Genomic DNA, 22,840 nt, shown 5'->3' on the forward strand with positions numbered 1-22,840 from the left:
CGCGGCTGACTCAGCCAGCTTCATTTTTGGTAAGCCAATTACCCTCCGAACGGATAGAGAGTCCTGGAACCCCACGGAGAAGAGGGCCTCCATGGTGCTCCAGCTGTTTATGGGAAGGAGAGAGAAGGACTGCAACAAGACTGACTTTTCACAGGCAGCCCTCAGGCCTCCCAGGGTAAAGTTTGGAAAACCCCTGGCTTCCCCTGGCATTGCCCTTGGCCCTCGGCCCCCCTCCTGCCTGGTTTTTCAGTCCCTCTTTCTGGGCGGGCTCCAGTGGCCAGGCCGTCGCCCGGCCTGACACCTCGGCTCAGTGCCCAGCCTGTGGGCCACTTGGGGCTCGAGTTACTGGTGGGAGCTAATTCAGGAGCCTGGCCCAGCCCTGTGGCTTTGATGGGATTTCATCACCCGCCTGCGCCTCTTGGCTGGGTGCCTGGGAGAGCACAGTGTTGCCCTGGGCTATCTGCTGCTACCAAGGAGAGGCACCCCTCTCTGAACAGAGGAGGATCTGGAGGTGAGGTTTGGGGCCCCACGGTCCACCCTGCCTGATAATGCAGCCTGCCCCAAAGCCACCGGCCTTCACCCAATTTTCCCAAGAGGCAGAGACAAGATAAAGGACAGAGAATTAACACTGAGCAACTTGTTAATGATTTTATGGCAGGCTAAATAAAATGTCTCAAATAAAACTACAGGAGACCTTCTTTAACCTTACCAGGCTGTAAATATGTATTAATTCAATCACTATCAGCAATTAAAGCCTAGTTTGGGAACAGTGACCTGAGACAAAAAGAAAAAGACATGGTCATCCTGGGAAATGAATCCAGAATAAAAGGAATTTCTTCCACCTTAGCTAATGAGCAGCTGTATACGGATGGAAATGAAGGCCTTTGCTTTCATACCGCTCATGCCTGGAGGAGAGGGAAGGTCCCCTTTACGGAGGGCTCTTGGAAGCATATTAGGGACGTTGTTACAATGCAAATGAGGAAGACCGTTGTGTTTGGGTGGTTTAGGGGTTTAGTAAAAGGAGTAACATTTCAATTAGTGGGGGAAGGAATGAGAACCTGCCTCAAAGAAGCTTAATTGGCAACTTGGCTTTCCCAGGGGGCTTTGAAGTCGCCTTGGAGATGGAAGGTTTTCAGAGATGGGTGGAGAATAGAGCAAAGTGCAGGGCCCCGGGGCGGTGGGAATGATAGGGCAGGTGGGGATGCGAAGAAGATGAAGCCCAGCGCGTCACCCAATCCCAGTGCTTGCTCCAAACTTCAAGGCTCCTGGACGCATTCCCCAGGGTATTTCACCCAATTCCCCTCTGGGAGCGTCAGGACTGGTCCCTTTCTAAAGCAGTCTCGGTGAAACCACCTCGCTTTTAGGGACTGCAGTCTTAACCTCACCAGAGTGGAATTCCTTTTTTCTTCTCAAGAGTCCCTTTTGCTCTAAGAGTCTCTAAGTCCAGCTCAGCAGACTGGGGAATTCAACTCCTAATTGCTGTGTGTTTGGGGGAAGGGTGTGCAATATCGCATACAAATGTGTATTTTCTGTATGTGACTTCCAGGGAGGAGGAGAGTGGGTGTGTGCATTATTGCCTACAAATGTGTATTTTCTCTCTCTGCGTATGTGTGTGTGTATTGGAGGGCCACAGGGTCTAAAGATTCAAGTATGACCTGACCTGAAGGCAAGGAAGATAGCTCCGATTTTGCTACCAACGAGGTCCAGATGGGCATCTTTCTACTCTCTTCTTTTGCTGTTGTACACTCCTGTGAGCCGCAGTCAGAACAGCTCAGGAGTCACTCAAGTCTTCACGTATCTTGACGCACTTGAGGCTTTATTCTCAATCCATGTATTCGCAAGGTATGATGAATTTTTTTTTTAATATGGAAAAACTCTCCAAAGGGGATATTACAGATAACATGCCAAGATAATTGTTTGAAATGAAATTTGGAAGAAAATTCAACTAACCCTGTATTTTAGTTGAAAGATAGCCATCTGACCAGGGGTTTGGAGAGCCAGCCAAACCAAGGCTCCTAAGTGGTGGGCTGGTCTTTCTTAACTAGAAAAAAAAAAAAAAAAAAAAGAATGAAGAACTGCACAGTGACCCCACAGCTCCCTAGGTTCTCTGGATGTTGACTTTGGGGAGCACAAGCTTAACTCTGCCAAGTAAGCATCCGTGGATGTGGACTGGACTGTGTTGGAGGCGTGACCCATGAACCCTGAGCTGCTGGAGGAAGCAATTACCCTCTGAAGCAATCAGCCCCAAACATGCCCTTGTTCTGGGTTCTCTCCCTCTGTCCTCCCTACTCTGGACTCTCTCCCTCTGTCCTCCCTGCTCCCGTGGGTGGCTTTTCCTGGAACGCTGGCTCATATCTCTGGAGCCTGTGGTTTGGGGATCGCCATTAGCCAACTACAACAGGGCCTGAAGAGTTTACTTCAGCTCTAAAATGGAAACGGGACCCACCCTCGGGGTAATGCTCAACCCTCTGCAGGTCTCAGCGGTGGCCTCTAACAAGTGACCCTCTTTCCACCCCCTCACCTCGGGTGCCTGTGTAGCATGACCACTCCCCTCCCCAGCCTCTTCCCTTGTTGCTTTCCCAGAATTAAGACTGAAGGAAAATACAATATCTGTCTGCACCCAGCACATTCCTGTATCCTGGGCAACCTGGGCCAGCCAGCAGCCACAGCGGCATACCCAGTCTCCACACCACTGTGAGGACACAAAACCAGAGAACTCAGCAGAGCAACATCAGCTTCTGATAACTGCCATGCAGACAGGAGATTCTGCACCAGTGATGAGCCAGTCACTCAGCAACACCAGGCTCTTCAGGCCCGGGAATGTATTATTGACTCTTGCTGTTTAGTCACCAAGTTGTGTCGGACTTTTTGTAACCTCATGCACTGTAGCCTGCCAGGCTCCTCCGTCCATGGGATTTTCCAAGCAAGAATACTGGAGTGGGTTGCCATTTCCTTCTCCTGAGGATCTTCCCCACCCAGGGATAGAACCTACAGGTGGACTCTACCACTGAGCCACATGGGAAGGCCATTACTGATTCTTAGCTGAGACAATACAGAATCCACGTGCTGGAAAGGACCTTAACAGAATCCTTACCAATCTATGCATAAGAAACTTGGGTCAAGAGAGGTGAAGAGACCTACTAGGTACCCGCAGGGAGTGAGGGGCAGAGTTGAGATTCAAACCCAGGTGGTGGGTCTGAGGCCAGTGCCTACCTTCTTATAATGTTAAATCCCAGTGTCTGCTTTCCAATGGGTGTCTACCTTGGCTGGCATGGAAATCAGCTTGTAAAAATCTGCAAAGGAAGAGAGAGAGAGAGAGAAAAGTAGGCTGCAAGGCAAAAAGAAGCCTGTAAGCATCTGTCATAGGTCTTCTTGTAGTGGATTAGCAAGACAGCATTATATACTCCTGCCCAGCTGAAGGAGCACTGTGCATACTTTCTCTACTTCTTCAAACCCTTTGTTACCATCAAAGCTGCTTCTGTGGTGCTTTGTTTAATATTTAAGAGAAAATTCTCCTGCTAGACCATCACTTCCAAAATGCACTTCTCAGTATCCAAAATATTTCTACATCCAACGTCACACAACCTGTAAGGGCAAACAACAGGTTTTATTTATCACTTGTATTATCTACAAAGTGGAAATGCATCTTTCAGAGGTGAAGTCACTCATCCAAACCCATCATCCTCACAAATGGCTCATACAGACCTTGATTCCAAGGCTTCCAACACTTGGCAGCATCCTCGTCTCCAGCAGGAAACACCCGGGCTTCTGACAATATCTCGTTATTTACTGGTTCCCTTTGGGGAACAATGAAATCAACATTCCTTTGAAGCATGAGAGTTTGGATAGATGACATTGTGCATTGGTCACCGTCACTGTCTCCCCCCCCCCCCCCCCCCCCATTTTCCAGCTGGTATGCAGGCAGCAAAGGCTGTTCTGAATTTGCAGTCCCAAGCTTACCCTCCCCATCAGAGTCCAGGGTACCCACAGTGCCTTTCTGAACCTCTGTTCTGGAATGAAGAAGCAGATCTTTCAGTCTCCTATTCTAAAGGAACAGGACATGAGGAAACACATCAGTCAATGGGGAGTGATGGAGAGGAGATAAAATCTTTTCATCAGTTTTGCTGCTTGAGAGTTTCTTCCACAAAATACGAGGAAAGAAGTAAGGAACTAAAGGTGGAAAATATGAGCTAATACATGGTGCTCACTCCCCAGACTAGAGTCTTGCCAGTAGAGTAGATAACAAAATATTTCAGAGAAGAGGCAAGCAGCAAATAAAACCCCAAAAGGATAAGAATTACTTCCTCACAAATGTCTCCAAAAACGAAAAATGCCAAGGACACAAAGTACGTGCTGCTTAGACCTAACCTAGGAGCACTGAACTCATACTTGAAATCTCCTGATACTAAAAAATAATGTTTAGAGGGAAATGAGTTCCTCTTGGACAATCCCACGTTTGTGTCTACCAAGCTCAAGTGGGCTTTTGTATAGAATGCACCAAAATCTTCAGTTGGAAAATTGTATGTGTGTGTGTCCACACTGTGTGTAAAAGCTTGTTTCTTAGTTGAAACTCTTACCCACCTCTCATCTGGAAAATGGCAATGGCTTCCCTGGCCCTGGTCTTGAGTCCCGCCTCCACGCTGCTGTCTAGCACTTCTGACCACTTCCGGCTTTGACGGGAACCGGCCTAGGACTTCCCATCACCCATGAGATAAAGCCCACCTCATAGATGAAGTCCTCCCCTCCCTCTTCCAGCTCAAAACTCATCATTTCCAGACTCACAATTTATGCTCCAGCAACACAGGGTTCTTCAGAGTTTCCTGTCCACGTCATGTTGTTTCTCTCCTCCACAGCTCCACTTACACTGGAGCCTCTGTGAGGAATGCCACATCCCTCCAGGAACGCAGAACACATCCTGCCTTGCCCTTGTTCTCCCACAAGGCCCTGGACATACCTGCATCTCACACTTAGACTGATCTGGTTTTGTGTCTTTACTTGATTCTGTGCAAAACAACAGCTTTCTATTAAGGAATAAAATAAATAAAAAACCGCTCAACTCTTAAGTTTGCAACCTGTTGAATGTTTATACATTTTTAACCTGCTCCCGAGACAAGAAATGGCCATTACATTTTTGAGGTCGGAGGCTAAGGTTTGATCATCTTTGCAACTTCAGCACCAAGCACGATGGCTGGCAGGCAGGTACTTAACAAGTTGTGGCTGAATGGATCACAGAATGGTTCTCTCCCTGTCTCTTCATCTGTTGGACTCACCTTTTCTCCCAATTCTCCTTAACCTGAGTTGCTTAGCGAATAATTCAGAATTTCTTGCTCAATCTTTGGGAGGCTGAATTTTGAGTGATGAGGTTGTGAAGAAGTGTTGGTGGTTGGGAGTGGGGGTGGGGTCAACTTGGATTCTGAGCACCAACCCTGGATATACAACTTGGTAAGATCCAAGGGCTAAGCGTAAGGGAAAATTCATATTTTCTCTTTATAGACTTCACACTATAATCGCTGTGAAAGCTTACCATCAGTTAAGAACAAATGAAGAAAGCATACATCAACCTTTTTGTTTCAGATCTAAGAAGAGGGACAAGTGGCATTTATTTCTTCCACCCTCAGCTTCTTGTGCCAGGCATTAGCATCACTTCATCAACAGCTAGTACCACACCTGAGGAAGGAAGAATCTATTCTACTTACATCCATGAAAGCAATTATAGGATATGAAACATAGGGTAATGCAACATAGAGTAATGTTTCCTAAATGCTAACATCCCCATCCACACACACTTCTGTGAAGCCTACAACAGGAAACGGTTAACCTACCATTTACTTAGCACTTACTAGGTGTCAGGCGCTGGGCTAAGCAACCACTTATATATGTATCTTCATACTTATTCTTCACAGGTACTCTCTCACATGGATGATATTATCCCCATTTTACAGACAAGAAGACTGAGCCACTAAAGCTGGGTTTGATCCCACATCTTTGATTCCAAAGCCTGTGATGATAACCACTATGCTTAATGCTAGGGCTAGCTCTGCCCCTACGTTGTCTCTGATACAGATGAGGACATCTATAGTGCTGAGATTGAGAATCCCTGATCTAGAAGATATCCCCAAATGAATGTATGAACCTGGGAACACTGGACAGACTAGATTCATCTCCAGCTGGGCCTCGTGAGCAGAGTGAGAAAAGGTCCATCCTGATGGCTTACTCCATAGTCTCCATCTCACTGCTGGGAACCCAGGTGCAATAAATTCTTATGGTGCAGGGTTGTAGCTTGAATTTTTTTTTAATTGAAGTCTAGTTGATGTACACTGTTACATGTTATGGGTGTACAATATAGTGGTTCAGTTTTTAAAGGTTACACTCCATTTAGAGTTCTTATAAAATTTTGGCTATATTCCCTGTGTTGTACAGTACACCCCTGAGCCTATCTTATACCCAATAGTTTCTATGTCCCACTCCTCCACACTTATGTTGCCCCTCCCCACTTCCCTCTCCACAGCTTGTTCTGCGTATCTGTGAGTCCACTTCTTTTTTGCTACATTCACTAGCTTTTTGTATTTTTTATATTCCACATATAAGTGATATTATACAGTATTGGTCTTTCTCTGTCTCACTTATTATTCCACTTAGCATAATGTTGCTGCATATGGCAAAATTTTATTCTCTTTTAAGGCAGCCTGAATTCTTATGGTGGATTTTCTCCTGGGGAGTTAGAGCTTTATGTTCACCCAAGGCCTTATTTTGAAAGAGGTATTTTTTTTGGGGGGGGGGGGGTTGGGCGGGGGTGGAAAGGAGGGTTCACAATGCATGAGGATTGAAGTATGGAAACAAGTCACTCTTTCCATGGCAGCCAAGGGAGACAGATCCTTCTGGCATGGAGGAGAACTGCTCCTCTGAAGAGCAGGTCTGAAACCAACTGGGGTTTCCTCAGCAAAATGCTCGACAAAAGAGAAAACTCTCCTCTCTCTGGTCTGATGCTCCTTGCAAACGGATATGTCATCCTGGGAACTTGCCCAGCACCCCTGGGGATCCCCAGGAAGGGACATTCTGGCCTTCAGAGCCATGACCAAGCCAGGGAGCCCGGCTCATGCTCACCAGCCTCAGGCCCACTCCCTGGCTTGAGGACAGACACAAAGCCACGCTGTTCCCTGGCCCAGACCTCTAATGAGCCCCCCTGCTCCCCACCACTCAGACATCCCCTGTTTACACTCTGCTCTCCAGCCAGACCTAATCCCTGGGCTCCGGATCTGCACTTAATCCTGTTTCTGTATATCCTCTAGATCAATACATGTTAATAATAGTCATCACTGTGGGTAAGAACCCTATTTGAGAAATTCTGAGCCCTTCAGCTTTGGTGCCAACAGGAGAAAATATGAAATAGGAAACCCAAACATTTACAAACACACCAAAATGTTTAGTTCAGGCTGCCTGATATAAATAAGAGAAAGCCCAGGAGACATTCATTTTCCTGGGACTCACTTCTTTTGTCCCAAATAAAGATTGACTTTAAAAAAAAAATCCAAGTCACCAGTCCCTGTTTCTTTCTCACTTCCGGGGGTCATAAGATCTTTTTCATGTACTTTGCTTCAACACTATTGTATTTCTTCTGCACTTTGAAACTGAGCCCCTCTCTTTGATGGATATTAGCAAGACGTGCTTTCGTGTCTTCTAATGAACTTTCACTTGGAAAATACCCCAAGCAAGGAAGATGCTAGAAGGGTAATGATATTTTGTTTAAAGCAAAGCGAACCCTTGCTTCTGATTTCCCCTTCTTTGGTCCACCCCAGAAGAATCATCAGCCAAGAATCACAGATGGGATCATTTACAGTATTACTTTCAAGCTCCCCAATCCTTTAAGATTGTGTTTACTCGGTCAAAGGCTTAAGACCAGCCAGTGTGAGTCGCCTGACAGCCCTATCTCGCTGGCTCTCGGATACTCTGACTGGGATTAAATCTGTGCTTATCTGTCAGAAAGTGATTGATGGAGAGGTTTCTTTGTGATGTTCGAGGTAAACCTGAGAGGACGGAAGTGGACATGGAGGCAATATGCTTTTAGAGACTTATCAACCCTTGCTGGGAGGAGACCAGGACAACGGTCCTGCAACAATTACTGGCTAAACACAAGGAAAATGGAAGACAGCTTGGTGCCACACACAGCCTCCTTTAGTTGGGGGTGTTATTATCATTCTTATTTTTAACAACTGTGGGGAACAGTTTTCTAAAATCCAACTGATGTTAATTTTCAAAGTGTAAGCATAAAAGAAATAAGTAAGCAACAAAACTAAAAGCTGTTAGTGCACAGGTTGATTTTCTCATTTTCTCCTCAATAAGTGTTTCCTTAAGGAGAAATTAGCTATAATAATCAATATTTTTTGTGAACATGAATCTCTTCCACAGCTGGACAATTCAGCAGAAACCAAGTACAGTTGTCAAGGTCACTGATTTCTCAGGCAGCCGGTAGAAAAATGAGTAGATTGGACCTCTGGAAGCCTGCCTTCTTCTCCTTGCTTAGTCATTTGCTAGTTGTAAAGGCTTGGGCAGGTCTTTGCCTTTTGATTCTGCTTCCTCATCTATAAAACGGGGACACTCAGCTTCTCTCCTTCATGGATTTGTTCTGGGATCAAACAAGGCCGTGAAGGTGCCAGCTCAGTGAAATCCCTGTTACTTGATGGTTCTCACCATCCACCCTTACTGTGTGAGCTTTAGAAGCAGAGGTTCCCTCCTCAGACAATGTCACCCACAGGTTGTCATTTAAACATTCCCAGCTCTGGGATTCAGGACTTTTCACCCCTGTGCTTTTGCTTGTGTTGGTTATGTCAGCCTGGAGTGCCCACCTCCCATTTCCCTCTTCTGTGTTTCCCAAATGCCCTCCTCTCTCAAGGCTCAATTCAGGTACTAACTCCGCCACACACATTCTCTCCCATCCCCAGAAAAAGACCGCACCCCCTCTGAGTTCCTGCTGCACTTATCCTTTGCAGCTTTCACTTCTTTGTCTTCATTCAGTTATTTCTGGGCATCATCTGACCTTTTCCACCATTTCGCTGTGGCAGTTGTCAGAACAGAGACAAGTCTGGCGCCTTGGACCCTATGGGTACTCACTATTTGTTAAAGAAATGAGGACTGCCATAATCGCATTCTTTATACAAAGTTTATTTAAAAAGCAGCTACACTAGTCCTTTGCGCTGGAACCATGTTCACTGAAACATGTACAGAAACTCTTGCGTCCTCACGCAGCGGTTACCAGGGAACCGTGCAAGTGGGGACACATTCTCAGAGGCACGTGTTTTAGTCAACTGATACTGTACAAAGCTAGGATTGCCTGCATACTCAAACAGTAACTATATAACATAAATGTGATCCATCTAATCATGTGAAAAAGAATTCCAGCAAGTCGTGTGCATTGAGGGCAGCCAGCCACATACATCAAACTAAGAACTCATAGAGCATCTCATAAATCAGAGCCTTGGCAGAAAACAGCAGTGCGTTTCCAGTCTCAGAGCAGGAGGGGCTCAAGTGATGGAATGACCATGTTGTTCCCATTTCAGAACCATTACAGTGGCTTATTGAAGGCTGTTTATGGAAGTCATTTCTGGGGACAGGAGGCAGTCTGAAATGTGTAGCTTAGATGCTGAGAGACGGTCATTTCTGGCATGTTAATAGCTTCAGGGACAATTTATAATCTGATATTTATAATATGAATGGTCTGAGGAATGCCTTAAAACCCACTAAAATTGAATAAACATCAGCCTCCCTGGTGTCCTGTGGTTTCCCACAGTGAACCCTGTGACTGGCACAGAGAAACTCACAAGACGATACCCTTTAAGCCACTATAAAACCATGAGAGTGCACAGCAAATCTAAACATGTTGGGTTCATGTACTCTACAAAAGAAAGGGACAAAGGAAAATGGAAACAATGGCAGATGATGGTAAACACAATGTGAGGCAACTTTAAAGGGAGCAAGGCTGATAATGCAGAGAGGCATGACGGGTGGGGGGTAGGTGCACACCGAGCCCGAGGCCCAGAGTGAAGCCCTCGAAGCCGTGTTTCTGGGTCAGCCGATGAGCTCCTGGAAGGTTCCGAGAAGCAGCTCTGCTGGCCTTGGTTCCCAGCACCTTCACCAAACATCAATGGGAGTGCTCAGTAACGTTCAAAGTCCACCAAAGACAAGATGTAATGGGATGAAGGTAGGTTTGGGAACCTGCAGACCAGCTCAGTTTTCTGTTTCCTAAGTGGTGTCCTCGCCCAGGTTGGAGAACCTCTCTGAGGCTCATTCTTATGGTCAAGGGAGAAGAGTCATGGAGGGGAGTCAGGAGATCTGAGCAATGCTCTCAGAGATTTTCAAGATGGTAAAAGTGACCTTATTTAGAAATAGGGTCTCTGTGAAGTGAAGTGAAGGTTTCTCAGTCGTTGTCTGACTCTTTGTGACCCCAGGGACTATACAGTCCATGGAATTCTCCAGCCAGAATACTGGAGTGCGTAGGCATTCCCTTCTCCAGGGGATCTTCCCAATCCACAGATCGAACTCAGGTCTCCCACATTGCAGGCAGATTCTTTACCAGCTGAGCCACCAAGGAAGCCCAGGGTCTCTGTAGATGTTATCAACTTAAATCTCTCTTCTCAGAAAGACCCTCAACAGTTATTGGGTTAGCAACCCCCCACACACAGCATTTTCCAGTCTCATCTTAATTTACGGTTGGACCCAAATTCAGTATGACTGGTGTCCTTATAAGAAGAAGAAAACACCTTATGAAGACAGGGGAAAGCCAGGTGCGAGAGAGACAGAGACTGGGGTGTCTCAGCGCAAGCCAAGGATTGTTGGTCACCACAAGGAGCTCCGAAAAGCCAAGGACGGTGTCGACCCAGAATCTTACAGGGAACGTGGCCCTTGGTTTCAACCTCCTAGCCTCTAGAATTGGGAGAGAATACTGTCTGTTGTTTAAAGCACACAGTCTGTGGTACTTTGTATGGCAGCCACAGGAAACTGAGGCTGACCTCTGCGCTCCTCTCTTCTGCTAAATTTATACTTGCTAAAACATTTACCCCAAACTCTGGAATGAAACGCCCCCATAATAAGGTTTATACTTCTATGTTTTATTTCTAAAGAGACTAGTCATCATTTTAGCAGCTTCTGAAATCTCCTTACCTGCTTACAATCCATCTTTGGGGTTGGTGCTTCCAGAACCACTGTAAGTAAGAGGTCATTCTGATCCTCCCAGGAAACAACTATTCTTGAATCAGAGGAAGGGAGTGCAGCATTCTGCAGAAGGGGTGGGCTGTGACAAATTAATGACACATTTTGAGGGGCCTAAGGTGGATCTGTCCCTGCCCCTCTCTTTTAGCTTGGCAGAAAAAAGGGGGTCCACAGAACTTACTTCCAACTCCATTTACCAATGCAAACTCAGTTCACCTTGCCCAATACATGCACTAAGGGGTGAGCACCTTGAGTGCAAGCAGTGAGTCAAAAATAGGAGTCAAGGACTCTGGGATCAGTTCCTGCTCTCACCACTCACAAGCCCCCACCCCAGACTTCATCTTTAAAATGAGTGTCCCACCTCCATTGCCCAGGGTGGTCCTGAGCCATATCGACAAGATTGTGGGAGTGCATGGAAAATCGTGAAGTCCTGTGCAGAGAGAAGGTGATGAAATCATTATCACTCTCGTTCTTCACCAGTTGTCAACGCCTGGTGGGGGTGGGGATCTTCCAAACAGACCAGGAAGACTGGATCAAAGCTGGTAAAAGAAGAGTCAGCTGTAAGGCCTGATCCTCTGGTATTAGCTGCCCAGGGGGAGAGCAGTGCGATGAGCTCTCCCGGTGGGTAATAAAATGAGTCTAGAAGGGAGGAAGCAGGATGTATAAAGCCCAGGAGCCTGATCTGTTTCTGAGATCAAACAGAGCAGCATTGTACCGGAGTGTGGAGCTGATGTCAGCGTCTAGAATGCTGGTCGGAATCGCCCTGGTTACGCAGCTGGACCGGAATAAGGCAAGTCTGTATCTGAACTCATTAATTTTTACAACCAACTGAACTGTTCTGCCTTTTTTTTTTTTGGAGGGGGGCTGTTGAGGGAGGTGGTGCAGGGGAAGAACAAGGGAAGGAAGGGAAAAGGGAGGGGTTAGTATGTATGGAACAAGGGGCTTCCCACCAGCAGACACTGTCTCATTATCCCCAGCAAAGCCCAGCTTCAACCCTCCAGCCCCTTGAGCCGTTAGGCAGCACCTCTGCAGCAGGTTCTGCCTGTGGACGGGCCAATGGAACGTAAGGATAATTAGAGTGGCACAAGCCACTCCGTGGAGTTCAAGTTATGTCAATGTTTCCATTATATGCCTCACTTTTGGGGGGTTTATAACATAGCTATAAAAACTCACGCCAGCTGAGAATTTGGCAGGCCAGGTTGCAGCAAAGGAGGGACTGTTTTTTAATTCAGTTCAGCTGCTCGTAACTTGGAGTGGGGAGCACACTGTACGTAACTCCAAGGGGCTGGTTGGAAGTATTGAGTACGGTACTGTTTTGCTGTCTGACCACCCCTCCTCCTCCTGTCATTCTTTTGTACTATCTCAAAAAGAACAGCATTATGTAAATTATTACATAAAGCTTCCTGAGCCAAGAATCTACCTGCCGCTCTCCAAGTGTCAGCTAATCTGGCTTCGCTCCATTCTTGAGAACCATGAGGGTCCTCCCTTTCCAACAAACGTGCAAACCATGTCACCCAAACCTCTACACAGAAGACGGTCGAGTCTCTGCAAGGGAGCCGTTTGGCACAAGAGTTTTTCCAGACAAATCTCAGTATCTGGGGCAGTCCTTTCCTATTGTTATAACAAGACGTATTACCCCCATCACATAGATGGGCTTGCTGCCTTCTCAGGCAGAGAGGGAAGAGAGTTTTCTCCACATTTTAGCTCGTAGTCTCTGTTTCAGTCAAAATACCCAAATCCTGCTATATCCTTAGCTTTCCAGAACACAGACCTCACCACTAGCATCACTACCACCACCACCACTGTGAAGCCTTCCTTGATTATCCTGCCTGAAGTCCTCTCTTTCACTTTGGTCTCCTATTTGCTCTTTTCCTGTAATCTTTATCACTTGGTTGTTGTGTTATATTTCAGTTATTTTTGCACACTTTCTCTCTTTTACTGTTTGATGAGACTCTTCTCACAGAGTCCTAAGCTTATCCATCTTTCCATACTCCAAAAGTGGCAAACTTAGGTGGATTCCACTCAGTAAATTCCAGTTAGGATTATTACTTGACTAATTAATAACAATCAGAAGTCAGATGGCCGATAGCAGAAATACAAGTAAAGCTCAGTACAGATAGAGACATATCAATCCCTTCTTCTTTAATAGATAAGAAGACGGCATCAAATTTATTCCTTACATTGTTGTTGATAATAGCGCTAAGAAAATGATAAGAGATGAGGTCAAAATCTCCAACCAGAAAATAGTAAGATGCAAGTAATAGCATATATGTACGTATAAACATGGGCTTCCTAGGTGATGCTAGTGACAAAGAACTCGCCTGCCAATGAAGGTTAGACAAAAAAGATGCAGGTTCAATTTCTGGGTCCGGAAGATCCCCCAGAGAAGGGCACGGCAACCCACTCCAGTATTCTTGCCTGGAGAGTCCCATGGACAGAGGAGCCTGGCAGACTATATGCAGTCCGCAGGGTCACAAAGAGTCGGACATGACTAAAGCAACTTAGCACACATGCACATATAGACATAACTATGGTACCTTATAATAGTAATAAAAAAGTAAACCACAGTGTGCGTGTTCTCATAATTGTATGAACAAATACTTCTATGAACAATACAGTAAGTGAACAATGCCATAAGTATATTTTATCAATATGCACTGACTTTGCTCTCCATTGTAACTCAGTCCCTAGCCTCTAATACTCTGAAAATGCTTTTATAAACTGTGGATAAGTCACCTGTAAATAGATGGTACTGATAGCACTGTAGCACACATAACATTCAATAAAAATTTGCCAAATGAATGAACGAATTTCTTAACAAATTTTACTGAGCTAAATAATATTATTTCTTCATATACTAAAGGAAATATTGTTAGTGATGGTAGTTATTTTAAGCTCCGTGATAAATACCATGCTCTAACCTAAGAGCTAGTAAAATAAATGGAATTTCAGTCTTCCCTAGAGGTTCAGAGGATTTGGGGCCCATTGTCCTAAGAAACAGTGGGGGAATAGACATATGTGTTAGAGTGACTGGGGGACTGGTTTCTTCAATACATTTGTACTAAGCTTGACAGCTTAGGGTAGCAGAGCTGAGAGGGCCCAAGGATGATGAATGGGTGGGTGGGCTAAGAAGATATATCAAAGTCAGAGACTCGGACTGGTTAACACAGTAGTCTGGGTCCAACTGTGCTTTCTGGAAGATTACTAGTGTTGATCCATAATGGATTTTGATTAGAAATTCAAGGTCTCCAAAAATGTAGAAGTATAACTGAAACCTGTGTCTAAAAGTCAGGACACTAAGTTAATTTGAATTGCTTCTTTCTGTAAAGAACAAAATCTGAACAAATATAAGGTTTTCCATTACAAAAAAAAAATCAATTAAGGATCAAAGGTTATATATATTACATACATATGTAAATAGAGGAGGAATTAGTTATTTAAATAATTAATAAATCACAGCCAGATGGCTGAGAGAAGAGGCACAAGTAAAGCTCATACAGATAGGTACTTATCAATTTCTTCTTCCTTAATAGAAGGGGAAATAGAATTTATTTAGATTATATTAGTAGGAAGAAATCATTAGAATGGCTGAGTTATAGGTCAGTGGGAAAGTGCCAAGAACTTTTAACTGGGAAGATTGAGTTGGAATGTAAGCTCTATCACTATATATTATGTCATCTTCATTTTTTGAACCTCAGTGTCTTCATCTACAAAGTGAAGTCAATATTAACTATACCACCCACATCAGAGAACTAGAACATGTTGTATCAGTCATGAATGTGTTTGGCTGACAGTAACAAAAGAATGGATTATGGCAGCTTCAAAAAAATTAACGTGTATTTTTCTCATAAAAGAAGAAGCTGAGGTAGGTAGTCCAGGGCATGCAGCTGGGTGATGTATTTGGAATTCAGGTTCTTCCTGTATCTCTGCCCTAACATTCTTGCCATGTTGGTTCTCCTCCCCATGCTTGTCATCTCTTGGTCCCAAGATGGCTGGTGCAACTGCAACAGTATGTCCACATTCAGAAAGAAGGTGCAAGAGGCCGAACCCCTTCTCTTCATGAGGTTGTTGTCAGTTGATTCACCTTTACATCTCTTGAGACACTCTATGTACATTCAGATCAATCAATGGCCAATGCAACTGAAGTTACCATCATTGGTTTAGATAGTTTATCATTATCTTCTGGCACAGAGGTAGAAACCTAACAGTGAAATCAAAGAATGTTTCTATGCTCCCAGAAAAACACAGGGCTCTGTCAGCAGGGATGAGGGAGTAGCTCTTGCTTAAGCGACCAACAAAGTCTACACCAGGGCAAAACAAGATAAAGTCAAGGTCTTCAAAGTGTGCTTCCTACACCACAACATCTGGGAATGTGTTAGAAATGTGAGTTCTCGGGCCCCATCCAGAAACTGCTGAATCAGAAACTCTGGGGTGAGACCCAGCAACTTGTGGTTTAACACATCCTGCAGGTAATTCTGATGATTGCTCGGGTCTGAGGACCACTGGGATAAAAATGAGGAAAAAAATGAGGACTAAAGTTTGAGGATTCAGTGATCTTACTGAAATGTGTTCTCCATCCAACCTTCCTCTGGGAATGGGAGGGGAGAAGGAGGAAAGGAAGAGAGGGAAAGAGAACTAACCCTAGTTGAGTACCTACCAAAGACAGATAATTTTCTTCATGCCTTCACCTACATCTTTTAACTTAATCTGCACAAACCTGATTTTCTCAGATGAGAAAACTGAGTGTGAGAAAGGTGAAGTGACTTGTCCACAGTTTTTCATCTGATGGATATAGTTGTTCAGTCACTAACTCTCTCTCTCTCTCTCACTAAATATATATAGATATATAGATATAGATATGGATACAGTTTTCAGTCGTGTTCTACTCTTTGCAACCCCATGGACAGCAACAAGCCAGGTTTTCTTGTCCTCAGTATCTCCCAGAGTTTGCTCAAACTCATGTCCATTGAGGCAGCGATGCCATCCAACCATCACACTCTCTGTCTCCCCTTCTCCTCCTGCCCAGCATCAGTGTTATTTCCAATGAATTGGCTCTTCACATCAGGCGGCCAAAATTTTGGAGCTTCAGCTTCAGCAACAGTCCTTCCAATGAATATTAAAGGTTGATTTCTTTTAGGATTGACTGGTTTGATCTCCTTTCAGTCCAAGGGACTCTTAAGAGTCTTCTCCATCACCACAATTCAAAAACATCAAATCTTTGGCATTCAGTCTTCTTTATGATCCAACTCTCACATCCATAAAGGACTACTGGAAAAACCGTGACTTTGACTATACAAATCTTTGTCAACAAAGTGATATCTCTGCTTTTTTAATATGCTTTCTAGGTTTGTCATAGCTTTCCTTTCAAGGAGCAAGAGTCTTTTAATTTCATGGCTGCAGTCACTGCCTGCAGTGATTTTGAAGCCCAAGAAAATAAAATCTGTTACTGTTTCCACTTTTTCCCCATCTATTTGCCATGAAGTGATGGGACTGGATGCCATGATCTTGGTTATTTGAAGGCTGAGTTTTAAGCCAGCTTTTTCACTCTTCTCTTTCACTTTATCAAGAGGCTCTTTAGTTCGTCTTTGCTTTCTGTCATTAAAGTGGTATCATCTGCAAATCTGAGGATGTTGATATTTCTCCCAGCAATCTTGATTCCAATTTGTGTTTCATCCAGCCTGGCATTTCTCATGATGTGCTCTGCATATAAGTTAAATAAGCAGAGTGACAATATACAGCCTTAATGTACTCCTTGCCCAATTTTGAACCAGCCCGTTGTTCAATGTCCAGCTCTAACTGTTGCTGCTTGATTTGCACACAGGTTTCTCAGCAGGCAGGCAAGGTGATCTGGTATTTCCATCTCTTCAAGAATTTTCCACAGTTTGTTGTGATCCACACAGCCAAAAGTTTTCACATAGTCAATGACGCAGAAGTAGACATTTTTTAGGAAGTCCATTGTTTTGTGAATGTTGGCAATTTGATCTCTGGTTCCTCTGCCTCTTTGAAACCCAGGTTGTACACCTGAAACTTCTTGGTTCATGTACTGCTGAAGTCTAGCTTGAAGGGTTTTGAGCATAACCTTCCTAGCATGTGAAATGAGCACAATTGTACAATAGTTTGACATTTTTTCAGTTCAGTTCAGTTCAGTCGCTCAGTCGTGTCCAACTCATTGCGACCCCATGAATCGCAGCACGCCAGGCCTCCCTGTCCATCACCAACTCCCGGAGTTTACTCAAACTCATGCCCATCGAGTCGGTGATGCCATCCAGCCATCTCATCCTCTGTCGTTCCCGTCTCCTCCTGCCCCCAATCCCTCCCAGCATCAGGGTCTTTTCCAATGAGTCAACTCTTCACATGAGGTGGCCAAAGTATTGGAGTTTCAGCATCAGTCCTTCCAATGAACACCCAGGACTGATCTCCTTTAGGATGGACTGGTTGGATCTCCTTGCAGTCCAAGGGACTCTCAAGAGTCTTCTCCAACACCACAGTTCAAAAGCGTCAATTTTTCGGTGCTCAGCTTTCTTCACAGTCCAACGCTCACATCCATATATGACCACTGGAAAAACCATAGCCTTGACCAGACGGACCTTTGTTGTCAAAGTAATGTCTCTGCTTTTTAATATGCTATCTAGGTGGGTCATAACTTTCCTTCCAAGGAGTAAGTATCTTTTAATTTCATGGCTGCAGTCACCATCTGCAGTGATTTTGGAGCCCAGAAAATAAAGTCTGACACTGTTTCCACTGTCTCCCCATCTATTTCCCATGAGGTGATGGGACCAGATGCCATGATCTTAGTTTTCTGAATGTTAAGCTTTAAGCCAAATTTTTCACTCTCCTCTTTCACTTTCATCAAGAGGCTTTTTAGTTCCTCTTCACTCTCTGCCATAAGGGTGATGTCATCTGCATATCTGAGGTTATTTCTCCCAGCAATCTTGATCCCAGCTTATGCTTCTTCCAGCCCAGCGTTTCTCATGATGTACTCTGCGTATAAGTTAAATAAGCAGGGTGACAATATACAGCTTGATGTACTCCTTTTCCTATTTGGAACCAGTCTGTTGTTCCATGTCCAGTTCTAACTGTTGCCTCCTGACCTGCATATAGGTTTCTCAAGAGGCAGGTCAGGTGGTCTGGTATTCCCATCTCTTTCAGAATTTTCCACAGTTTATTGTGATCCACACAGTCAAAGGCTTTGGTGTAGTCAATAAAGCAGAAATAGATGTCTTTCTGGAACTCTCTTGCTTTTTTGATGATCCAGCGGATGTTGGCAATTTGATCTCTGGTTCCTCTGCCTTTTCTAAAACCAGCTTGAACATCTGGAAGTTCTCGATTCACGTATTGCTGAAGCCTGGCTTGGAGAATTTTGAGCATTACTTTACTAATGTGTGAGATGAGTGCAATTGTGCGGTAGTTTGAGCATACTTTGGGACTGCCCTTCTTAGAGATTGGAATGAAAATGGACTTTTTCCAGTCCTATGGCCACTGCTGAGTTTTCCAAATTTGCTGGCATATTGAGTGCAGCACTTTCACAGCATCATCTTTCAGGATTTGAAATAGCTCAACTGGAATTCCATCACATCCACTAGCTTTGTTCGTAGTGATGCTTTCCAAGGCCCACTTGACTTCACATTCCAGGATGTCTGACTCTAGGTGAGTGATCACACCATTGTGATTATCTGGGTCATGAAGATCTTTTTTGTACAGTTCTTCTGTGTATTCTTGCCACCTCCTCTTAATATCTTTTGCATCCGTTAGGTCCATACCATTTCTGTCCTTTATCGAACCCATCTTTGCCTGAAATGCTCCCTTGATATCTCTAATTTTCTTGAAGAGATCTCTAGTCTTTCCCATTCTGTTGTTTTCCTCTATTTCTTTGCATTGATCACTGAGGAAGGCTTTCTTATCTCTCCTGGCTGTTCTTTGGAACTCTGCATTCAAATGGGAATATCTTTCCTTTTCTCCTTTGCTTTTCACTTCTCTTCTTTTCACAGCTATTTGTAAGGCCTCCTCAGACAACCATTTTGCCTTTTTGCATTTCTTTTCCATGGGGATGGTCTTGATCCCGGTCTCCTGTACAATGTCATGAACCTCCGTCCATAGTTCTTCAGGCACTCTGTCTATCAGATCTAGTCCCTTAAATCTATTTCTCACTTCCACTATATAGTCATAAGGGATTTGATTTAGGTCATACCTGAATGATCTAGTGGTTATCCCTACTCTCTTCAGTTTAAGTCTGAATCTGGCAATGAGTTCATGATCTGAGCCACAGTCAGCTCCTGGTCTTGTTTTTGCTGACTGTATAGAGTTTCTCCATCTATGGCTGCAAAGAATATGATCAATCTGATTTCGGTGTTGACCATCTGGTGATGTCCATATGTAGAGTCTTCTCTTGTGTTGTTGGAAGAGGGTGTTTGCTATGACCAGTGCATTCTCTTGGCAAAACCCTATTAGCCTTTGCCTTGCTTCATTCTATAGTCCAAGGCCAAATTTGCCTGTTACTCCAGGTGTTTCTTGACTTCCTACTTTTGCATTCCAGTCCCCTATAATGAAAAGGACATCTTTTCGGGGTGTTAGTTCTAAAAGGTCTTGTAGGTCTTCATAGAACTGTTCAACTTCAGCTTCTTCAGTGTTAGTAGTAGGGGCATAAGCTTGGATTACCGTGATATTGAATGGTTTGCCTTGGAAACGGACAGAGATCATTCTGTTGTTTTTGAGATCGCATCCAAGTACTGCATTTCGGACTCTTTTGTTGACTATGATGGCTACTCCATTTCTTCTAAGGGATTCCTGCCCACAGTAGTAGATATAATGGTCATCTGAGTTAAATTCACCCATTCCAGTCCATTTTAGCTCGCTGATTCCTAGAATGTCAACATTCACTCTTACCATCTGTTTGACCACTTCCAATTTGCCTTGATTCATGGACCTAACATTCCAGGTTCCTATGCAATATTGCTCTTTACAGCATCAGACCTTGCTTCTATCACCAGTCCCATCCACAGCTGGGTATTGTTTTTGCTTTGGTTCCATCCCTTCATTCTCTCTGGAGTTATTTCCCCACTGATCTCCAGTAGCATATTGACATTTTTGGCATTGCCTTTCTTTGGGATTGGAATGAAAACTGACCCTTTCCAGTCCTGTGGCCACTGCTGAGTTTTCCAAATTTGCTAACACATTGAGTGCAGCACTTTAACAGCATCATCATTTAGGAATAACTCAGCTGGAATTTCATCACCTCCATTAGCTTTATTTGTAGTAATGCTTCCTATGGCCCACTTGATTTCACATTCCAGGATGCCAGGCTCTAGGTGAGTAATCACACTATCATGATTATCTGGGTCATTAAGACTTTTTTGTATAGCTCTTCTGTGTATTCTTGACACCTCTTCTTGATCTCTTCTGCTTCTGTGAGGTCCTTACAGTTTCTATTCTTTATTGTGACCATCTTTGAATGAAATGTTCCCCTGATATCTCCAATTTTCTTGAAGACATCTATCTCTAGCCTTTCCCATTCTATTGTTTCCTATTTCTTTGCATTGTTCACATAAGAAGACTATCTTATCTCTCCTTGCTCTTCTCTGGAACTCTGCATTCAATTGGGTATATCTTTCCCTTTCTCCCTTGCCTTTTGCTTCTCTTGTTTTCTCAGTTATATGTAAAGCCTCCTCAGACAACCATTTTGCTTTCTTGTATTTCTTTTTCTTTGGGATGGTTTTGGTCACCACCTCCTATATAATGTTACAAACCTCCATCCAAAGTTCTTCAGACACTCTGTCTACCAGATATAATCCCTTGAATCTATTCATCACCTCCACTATATAATCATGAGGGATTTGATTTAGGTCATACCTAAATGGTCTAGTGGTTTTTCCTATTTTCTGCAATTTAAGCCTGAATTCTGCAATAAGGAACTCATGATCTGAGCCACAGTCAGCTTCAGGTCTTGTTTTTGCTGACAGTATAGAGCCTCTCCATCTTTGGCTGCAAAGAATATAACCAATCTGATTTCAGTATTGACCATCTGGTGATATCTGTGTATAGAGTGATCTCTTCTGGTTTTAGAAGAGGGTGTTAGCCACAACCAGTGTGTTCTCTTGCATAACTCTGTGCCATCTGATGAATGGCACAGCTCAAAATGTGGTCTGATTCCAAGATAGTGCACTTCCAAAATGGGAGCAATCTCAGTAATCTTAGAACGACTTGATTTTTAAAAGTGTGATTTAAATATGAACTTGTTCCTTTGCTGGGCTTTCAGGACCCTCTGCAGTTTCACTCTGATCTATCTTCCACCTTACCTTCACTACAGCCTCTCCTCTCTGACTCCCATCTGCAGATCCCGAATCAGGGCCACACCTGACTCCTCCCCATCTCTTGGGCACGCCTTGTAGCCTCAAGGCCTCAGCTAAACTCCTACTCCCTGGAATGCCCTCCCTTCCCTTTTCTACCTGTTGAACTTTATTCTTCTGTAAATAATTAAACAAGTAAAATTGGCCCTCTCTGGAGTGTTCATGATATAGGGCATGAAACCAATTTGGCATTCAATAATTGTCTGTGTAAAAAAAATGAATGCAAGAATGCCTAGTTTTAATTCTTCTCTACCAAGAGGCACCTCCAAGTTTTCCTTTCTAACCCAACAGCATTTTGCTTCCATTTCTAATTTCTCAGTCTGTTCTGTGATGAGATGATACATCTGCCCCTGTCTCCCAGCAAATATGTGAACTCCCAAAGCCAGCGTTAGGTCACACTCATCTCATGGCCCTCCATAGCACCTAGCCTAGGGTCTGAAATTTATAAGGGCTCAGATATGACATACATAGACTTAAACTGTATAACATGAAATGTACATCTGCACTTTAAAGAACTAGATTTCTCAATTAGCTGATGAATCCTACTGTTTGTAATAAACAAAAGCCTGTTTCATACTAATGAATGCTGCTGATATAGGAGCAAAGCTTTCCTTTGGATCATTCTAGTGACTTTTACCTTGCCCAGTGCTTAGCTAATCCAATTCTGAGAATACAGCGTCACTGCTGGGTGTTGAAATGGAGCCATTTTGGGAAGCTGAGCGGAAAAACCTCCCAGGAGGAGTTATTTACGCACCTGCTAGATTGCCTATAATAAATGATACTGACCAACTCGCAGTATGCTCTCCTTGCACACCCTGTACTCTGACTGTGCCCTCCATGCCTGAATCTATTGGGTGACTTCCAAGAAGATTTGGAAATTAAACATATTTTTCAGCCTCCAGAAAGTACCAAGGGACAACCTGAAAAGTGACACTGAGCGGTAGATGATTACATTTCTTTTAAAAGAGTCTTTAAAAGAACACTTCTTTACAAAAATATTTGAATGTTGAGAAAGTGGACAGTGAAAGTTAGAAGGAGAGATCAGAGAGAAAATTTTAACATGGAATATAAAATCTGGCACTTTCTAGACAGATAATACCACAAGACAGAAGAAATCTTATAAATGCCAAAGAAGGCAGTAATAATATGTTTAATTTCTCTGTCACTCTCTTTTGTCTCCTCAGATATTCTTCAGCATTTTCTGGACATTCATTCCAAATAACTAACCAACAAAGATTTACAGAAAATCTTCCATATCGTGGACCCAACCCATGAGAAGCAAAAAGAGAAAGAAC

Source organism: Dama dama, chromosome 19, assembly GCF_033118175.1.
Source record: "Dama dama isolate Ldn47 chromosome 19, ASM3311817v1, whole genome shotgun sequence".
Lineage (NCBI taxonomy): Eukaryota > Metazoa > Chordata > Mammalia > Artiodactyla > Cervidae > Dama > Dama dama.